This window comes from Triticum aestivum, chromosome 2B (genome assembly GCF_018294505.1).
Source record: "Triticum aestivum cultivar Chinese Spring chromosome 2B, IWGSC CS RefSeq v2.1, whole genome shotgun sequence".
NCBI classification, from domain to species: domain Eukaryota; kingdom Viridiplantae; phylum Streptophyta; class Magnoliopsida; order Poales; family Poaceae; genus Triticum; species Triticum aestivum.
Genome location: NC_057798.1, coordinates 547,713,928 through 547,722,679, shown reverse-complemented (window position 1 = coordinate 547,722,679; position 8,752 = coordinate 547,713,928).

The following is an 8,752-nucleotide window of genomic DNA, read 5'->3' as shown; positions in this document are numbered from 1 at the left end:
GCATTTATGTTTTGCAGTCTCAGAAAGGGCTAGCGAGATACCATCTTGTTATATTATATTATGGTTGTTTTGAGAAAGTGTTGTCATCCGAGTTTTATTATTATCACTCGCTAGTTGATTATGCCATTGATATGAGTAAACATGAGACCTAAGTGTTATTGTGAATATGGTTAGTTCATAATCTTTGCTAAAAACTTGAATGCTGGCTTTACATATTTACAACAACAAGAGCAAACAGAGTTTGTAAAAGTTTTTCTTTATCACTTTCAGTTTATCAACTGAATTGCTTGAGGACAAGCAAAGGTTTAAACTTGGGGGAATTGATACGTCTCCAACGTATCTACTTTTCCAAACACTTTTGCCCTTGTTTTGGACTCTAACTTACATGATTTGAATGAAACTAACCCGGACTGACGCTATTTTCAGTAGAACTGCCATGGTGTTGTTTATTGTGCAAAAAACAAAAGTTCTCAGAATGACCTGAAAATCCACGGAGATAACTTTTGGAAAATATAAAAAATACCGGTGAAAGAATCAAGGCCAGGGGGCCCACACCTTGTCCACGAGGGTGGGGCGCGCCCTCCCCCCTGGGTGCGCCCCCTGTCTCGTGGGCCCCCTGATGCTCCACTGACCTCAACTCCAACTCCATATATTCCGTTTCACGAAGAAAAAAATCAGAGAGAAAGTTTCATCGCGTTTTACGATATGGAGCCGCCGCCAAGCCCTAATCTCTCTCGGGAGGGCTCGTCTGGAGTCCGTTCGGGGCTCCGGAGAGAGGGATTTGTCCCCGTCGTCATCATCAACCATCCTACATCACCAATTTCATGATGCTCACCGCCGTGCGTGAGTAATTCCATCGTAGGCTTGCTGGACGGTGATGGGTTGGATGAGATTTACCATGTAATCAAGTTAGTTTTGTTAGGGTTTGATCCCTAGTATCCACTATGTTCTGAGATTGATGTTGCTATGACTTTTCTATGCTTAATGCTTGTCACTAGGGCCCGAGTGCCATGATTTCAGATCTGAATCTATTATGTTTTCATGAAAATATGTGAGTTCTTGATCCTATCTTGTAAGTCTATAGTCACCTATTATGTGTTATGATCCGACAACCACGAAGTGACAATAATCGAGATACTTCTCGGTGATGACCGTAGTTTGAGGAGTTCATGTATTCACTGTGTGTTAATGCTTTGGTCCGGTACTCTATTAAAAGGAGGCCTTAATATCCCTTAGTTTCCATTAGGACCCCGCTGCCACGAGAGGGTAGGAGAAAAGATGTCATGCAAGTTCTTTTCCATAAGCACGTATGACTATATTCGGAATACATGCCTACGTTACATTGATGAACTGGAGCTAGTTCTGTGTCACCCTATGTTACAGCTATTACATGAGGAATCGCATCTGACATGATTATCCATCAATGATCCAATGCCTGCGAGCTTTTCACATATTGTGCTTTGCTTATTTACTTTTCCGTTGCTACTGTTTCAACTATTACAAAACTGCTATCTTTACTTTTGCCATTGTTACCATTACTATCATACTACTTGCTACTAAATACTTTGCTGCAGATACTAAGTTATCCAGGTGTGGTTGACTTGACAACTCAACTGCTAATACTTAAGAATATTATTTGGCTCCCCTTGTGTCGAATCAATAAATTTGGGTTGAATACTCTACCCTCGAAAGCTGTTGCGATCCCCTATACTTGTGGGTTATCACTCCCCTTGCTGTGCAGCGGAGCGATTCGGCGGCGGATGAAATCCGCCGCAATCATCTCAAGGGTGAGCCCGGCCTCGGTGAGCCGGCGAATCCTGGTGGTGGCAATCGAGAACTTCGCGTCGTCAGCGTCGAGGTTTCCCCAGGCCGCGTTGCGGATCAGTGGCTCCTAACGAACCCCCCCGGCAGAACTTCAGTGGGTCCTTCTTCGAAATCCAGCACCACCGGCCCCGCCACTCAGCCCATCTCTCATTCACGGCCCCCTCTGGGTATGCGCCTTTTTCCTGGGTCCTCGGGATCCAGGCGACGCTCCCAGAAAGGGCGCCCCAGGTTGGACGCGGGGGTAGGAGTAGTGGCGGAAAAGTGCCGTGCTGGGAACCACCCCGGCGAAGCCTTCGCTGAGGTGGGCGAAGCACACCAAGCACGCCACAGGGTTTGGTGTGAGGTCCAACAGGTGGAAGCCAAAAGTGCGCATGACATCATTGAAGAAGTTGGAAAGGGGGGGGGGCAGAGCCCGCAGTAGAAGAAGTCGACGAAGAATGGGTACCGTTTTGGGCCATCCTTGTTGCAATCCGCGGGGAGGGCGTGTGTGGCAGGATGCGCCGTTGTCTCCGCCCCCCACAAAGGCTTGAAGTAGTCCTTGAGCTCGAAGACATCGACCGACGACGGGACGAAATAGGCGAACTACGCCCGCCGCACCACTGCCTCGCTCTCCGGCATCTCCTTTCCTTCGTGTCCTTGGCTACACCCTTGCCCCTGCCAGATTTGGCCGCCATAGCGGCTAGGGAGAGGGCAAGGGATCGAGGGTAGTGGGGGAGCGGCGGCGGCGAACATGAGCTTGAGGAAGAAGAAGATGGGGACGACAGTGCCAAGATTGGGGAAAGCGCAGAGGGTAAATGAGTTGCGCGCCCGCGGTTATTCCTTTTTATGGGGAAGACGCGGGCTGCCTCTTTTCCATTTATTGTGACATGATGCCTGCCTATAGCAACCGCCCCACGCATGCCCCCCATGTCACGCATGACCCCCACGTCACGCATCCAACGCGGGTTGTGGGGAAGCACAGCGGACCGAAAAGTTACTGCGGTAAAAAATGCCCCGCCTGCCCACGCACCATTTTGGGCCTGGCCCAACAACGTGTCACGCTTGTGTGTGGCCCAGGCCCGGGGGCTCCTGTCGGTTTACTAAAGCATGGGCACTACTTTGAACCCCTTACTAAGTGCACGAGCAGTCAGAGCCGCGCCCACGACCACACTAAGCAGGGCCGAAGGAGGAGTTAAAGCCGCAGAACGGTCAGAGCAACGCCAAGACCAGAAGGCCAAGAGGGCAAGGTGATTCTCCCCGGCAAGATCCTTGCCGGGGCAGCCTCTGCAGCTCCGGCAGGAGCCTTGACGGGGCAACCTGCCCGGTCCGACGCCGGCGAGGCACGCCACCGTTGAGCCCCCTTTTCTCCAACACCACCAACTAACCACGTTGGGGCCAAGGCTCGGGAGGCGCCTCCATGATGGCATGCTGATCTTTGTGAAGACAAGGATCATACAGAGTCAAATGAGGATTAGAAGACGACGAGCCTTGGCAGAATCCTTGCCAAGGAAATCCACAAGACCCCCGGCAAGATCCTTGCCGGGGACGACCACGACACCACGGCAAGACCCTTGTCGGGGCCCCGACAAGGCCCTTGCCGAGGACATCCGCGGGGCCACCGCCAGGCCCACGCCCACTAAGTATCCACCGCTGCCTCCATGCAGTTGCCAGCCCGCCAGCTAGGCAGGCACCTGCGTGTCGACAGGAGGCCTCAAGGCCAACTTAGCGACGCCTACGTGGTGGCATGCAGATCTTCGTGGAGATCTTACGACCGCGCCACCTTAGCTACCTGCCAGCTTACATGGCACCATGCACCCCGCTGGCCTGGACGTGTGTCGGAGCAGGTGGAGCGGTGACGGATGGGACGAGGGTTATTCTCCGTCCCCGATAAAGTAAGGGACACCTAAGGGGGCGCATTAAATGCACCTTGTCCCGTAATGGATAGTAATAAGCTTAGCCACGATACACCGATGCCACCTCCTGTGTGCCACTGTGGAGATCCCCTTGACTATAAAAGGAGGCCTGAGGGCATCGAGGAGAAGGATTTGGACCCTGGGACAAGTTAGACTCATGGTAGCTAGCTCAAGAACTCCAAGAACACTCAGATATACACTAAAGCAGGACTAGGGTGTTACGCTTCCTTGCGGTCCGAACCTGGGTAAATGACCCGTGTGCTTGTGCTGATTGCTGGTCCTGCTCTCCTCACAACCCCGCGCCCTGCAACCATAGTAGGGATTATTGTGACCCCATAGGTGTCGTTTCCACTGATAGGTTGGATCATGAAGATGTTCGACTACATCAACCGCATTACTAAACGCTTCCGCTTTTGGTCTACGAGGGTACGTGGACACACTCTCCCGTATCATTGCTATGCATCTCCTAGATAGATCTTGCATGATCGTACCAAATGCTTTGAGTTAATACGTCCCCAACAGTGGCATCTGAGCCAGGTCTATGCGTAGATGATATATGCACGAGTAGAACACAAAGAGCTATGGGCGATAATAGTCATATTGCTTACCACCAACGTCTTACTTTGATTCGGCGGTATTGTTGGATGAAGCAGCCCGGACCAACATTACATGACCACGTTCATGAGACTGGTTCTACCAATGTGCTTCGCACACAAGTGGCTAGCGGGTGTCTATTTCTCCAACTTTAGTTGAATCGAGTTTGGCTACGGCCAGTCCTTATTGAAGGTTAAAACAACACACTTGACGAAAAAATCGTTGTGGTTTTGATGCGTAGGTAAGAACGGTTCTTGCTAGAAGCCCGTAGCAGCCATGTAAAACTTGCAACAACAAAGTAGAGTACATCTAACTTTTTTTGCAGGGCTTGTTGCGATGTGATATAGTCAAGACATGATGTGATATAAATTGTTGTATGAGATGATCATGTTTTGTAACAGAGTTATCGGCAACCGACAGGAGCCATATAGTCGTCGCTTTATTGTATGAAATGCAATCGCCATGTAATTGCTTTACTTTATCACTAAGCGGTAGCGATAGTCATAGTAGCAATAGTTGGCGAGACGACAACGATGCTACTATGGAGTTCAAGGTGTAAAGCCAGTGACAATGGAGATCATGATGATGCTTCGGTGATGGAGATCATGAACACAAGATGATGATGGCCATATCACGTCACATATTTTGATTGCATGTGATGTTTATCTTTTATACATCTTATTTTGCTTAGTACGGCGGTAGCATTATAAGATGATGCCTTGCTCAATTTCAAGGTATATGTGTTCTCCCTGAGTATGCACCGTTGCTACAGTTCGTCGTGCCGAGACACCACATGATGATCGGGTGTGATAAGCTCTACGTTCACATACAGCGGGTGCAAACCAGTTTTACAAGTGCAGAATACTCGGGTTAAACTTGACGAGCCTAGCATATGCAGATATGGCCTCAGAACACTGAGACCGAAAGGTCGAACATGAATCATATAGTAGATATGATCAACATAGTGATGTTCACCATTGAAAACTACTCCATCTCACGTGATGATCGGACATGGTTTAGTTAATTTGGATCATGTGATCATTTAGATGACTAGAGGGATGTCTATCTAAGTGCGAGTTCTTAAGTAATATGATTAATTGAACTTTAATTTATCATGAACTTAGTCCTGATAGTTTTTTGCATGTCTATGTTGTTGTAGATCAATGGCCCATGCTACCATTCCCTTGTATTTTAATGCGTTCCTAGAGAAAGCTAAGTTGAAAGATGATGGTAGCAATTACACGGACTGGGTCCATAACTTGAGGATTATCCTCATTGCTGCATAGAAGAATTACGTCCTGGAAGCACTGCTAGGGGCAAGGCCTGCTGCTGGAGCAACTGCGGACGTTATGAACGTCTGGCAGAGCAAAGCTGATGACTACTTGATAGTTCAGTGTGCCATGCTTTACGGCTTAGAATCGGGACTTCAAAGACATTTTGAACGTCATGGAGCATATGAGATGTTCCAAGAGTTGAAGTTAATATTTCGAGCAAATGCCCGAGTTGAGAGATATGAAGTCTCCAACAAGTTCTATAGCTGCAAAATGGAGGAGAATAGTTCTATCAGCAAACACATACTCGGAATGTCTGGGTACCATAACCACTTGACTCAACTGGGAGTTAATCTTCCTGATGATAGTGTCATTGACAGAGTTCTTCAATCACTGCCACCAAGCTATAAAGGCTTCATGATGAACTATAATATGCAAGGGATGCCGAAAACGATTCCCGAGCTCTTCACAGTGCTAAAGGCTGTGGAGGTAGAAATCAAGAAGGAGCATCAAGTGTTGATGGTTAACAAAACCACTAGTTTCAAGAAAAAGGGCAAGGGGAAGAAGGGGAACTTCAAGAAGAATAGCAAGCAAGTTGCTACTCCCGGGAAGGAGCCCAAGTCTGTACCTAAGCCTGAAACTGAGTGCTTCTACTGCAAAGGGACTGGTCACTGGAAGCTGAACTGCCCCAAGTATTTGGAGGATAAGAAGGATGGAAAAGTGAAAGGTATATTTGATATACATGTTATTGATGTGTACCTTACTAATGCTCGTAGTAGCGCCTGGGTATTTGATACTGGTTATGTTGCTCATATTTGCAACTCAAAACAGGGGCTACAGATTAAACGAAGATTGGCTAAGGACGAGGTGACTATGCACGTTGGAAATGGTTCCAAGGTCGATGTGATCACCGTCGGCACACTACCTCTACATCTACCTTCGGGATTAGTTTTAGACCTGATTAATTGTTATTTGGTGCCAGCGTTGAGCAAGAACATTATATCTGGATCTTGTTTGATGCGAGACGATTATTCATTTAAATCGAAGAATAATTGTTCTTCTATTTATATGAGTTATATCTTTTATGGTCATGCACCCTTGTTGAGTGGCTTATTTTTGTTGAATCTCGATCATGGTGACACACATGTTCATAATATTGAAGCCAAAAGATGCAAAGTTGATAATGATAGTGCAACTTATTTGTGGCACTGCCGTTTAGGTCATATTGGTGTAAAGCACATGAAGAAACTCCATGCTGATGGGCTTTTGGAATCACTTGATTATGAATCACTTGGTGCTTGCGAACCATGCCTCATGGGCAAGATGACTAAAACTCCGTTCTCCGGAACAATGGAACGAGCTACTGACTTATTGGAAATAATACATACCGATGTATGCGTTCCAATGAGTGTTGAGGCTCGTGGCGGGTATCATTATTTCCTGACCTTCACAGATGATTTGAGCAGATATGGGTGTATCTACTTAATGAAACATAAGTCTGAAACGTTTGAAAAGTTCAAAGAATTTCAGAGTGAAGTGGAAAATCATCGTAACAAGAAAATAAAGTTTCTATGATTTGAACATGGAGGCGAATATTTGAGTTACGAGTTTAGTCTTCATTTGAAACAATGTGGAATAGTTTCACAACTCACGCCACCTGGAACACCACAGCGTAATGGTGTGTCCGAACATCGTAACCGTACTTTATTGGATATGGTGCGATCTATGATGTCTCTTACTGATTTACCGCTATGTGTTTTGGGGTTATGCTTTAGAGACGGCTGCATTCACTTTAAATAGGGCACCATCGAAATACATTGAGATGACACCATATGAACTATGGTTTGGCAAGAAACCCAAGTTGTCGTTTCTTAAAGTTTGGGGTTACGATGCTTATGTGAAAAAGCTTCATCCTGATAAGTTCGAACCCAAATCAGAGAAGTGTGTCTTCATAGGATACCCAAAGGAAACTGTTGGGTACACCTTCTATCACAGATGCAAAGGCAAGACATTCGTTGCTAAGAATGGATCCTTTCTAGAGAAGGAGTTTCTCTCGAAAGAAGTGAGTGGGAGGAAAGTAGAACATGATGAGGTAATTGTACCTTCTCCCAAATTAGAAAGTAGTTCATCGCAAAAATTAGTTCCAGTGATTCCTACACCAATTAGTGAGGAAGCTAATGATGATGATCATGAAACTTCAAATCAAGTTAATACCAAACCTCGTAGGTCATCCAGAGTACGGTCCGCATAAGAGTGGTATGGTAATCCTGTTCTGGAAGTCATGTTACTAGACCATGATGAACCTACGAACTATGAGGAAACGATGATGAGCCCAGATTCCACGAAATGGCTTGAGGCCATGAAATTTGAGATGGGATCCATGTATGAAAACAGAGTGTGGACTTCGGTTAACTTGCCCGATGATCGGCAAGCCATAGAAAATAAATGGATCTTCAAGAAGAAGACCGATGCTGACGGTAATGTTACTTTCTACAAAGCTCGACTTGTTGCGAAAGGTTTTTGACAAGTTCAAGGAGTTGACTATGATGAGACCTTCTCACCCGTAGCGATGCTTAAGTCTGCCCGAATCATGTTAGCAATTGCTGCATTTTATGATTATGAAATTTGGCAAATGGATGTCAAAACTGCATTCCTTAATGGATTTCTTAAAGAAGAGTTGTATATGATGCAACCAGAAGGTTTTTTCAATCCAAAGGGTACTAACAAAGTGTGCAAGCTCCAGCGATCCATTTATGGACTGGTGCAAGCCTCTCGGAGTTGGAATATACACTTTGATAATGTGAAGCATATGGTTTATACAGACATTTGGAGAAGCCTCTATTTACAAGAAAGTGAGTGGGAGCTCTGTAGCATTTCTAATATTATATGTGGATGACATATTGTTGATTGGAAATAATACATAATTTCTGGATAGCATAAAAGGATACTTGAATAAGAATTTTTCAATGAAAGACGTCGGTGAAGATGCTTACATATTGGGCATCAAGATCTATAGAGATATATCAAGACGCTTAATTGGACTTTCACAAAGCACATACCTTGTAAAGTTTTGAAGAAGTTCAAAATGGATCATTCAAAGAAAGGGTTCTTGCCTGTGTTACAAGGTGTGAAGTTGAGTCAGACTCACTGCCCGACCATGATACGTCCATT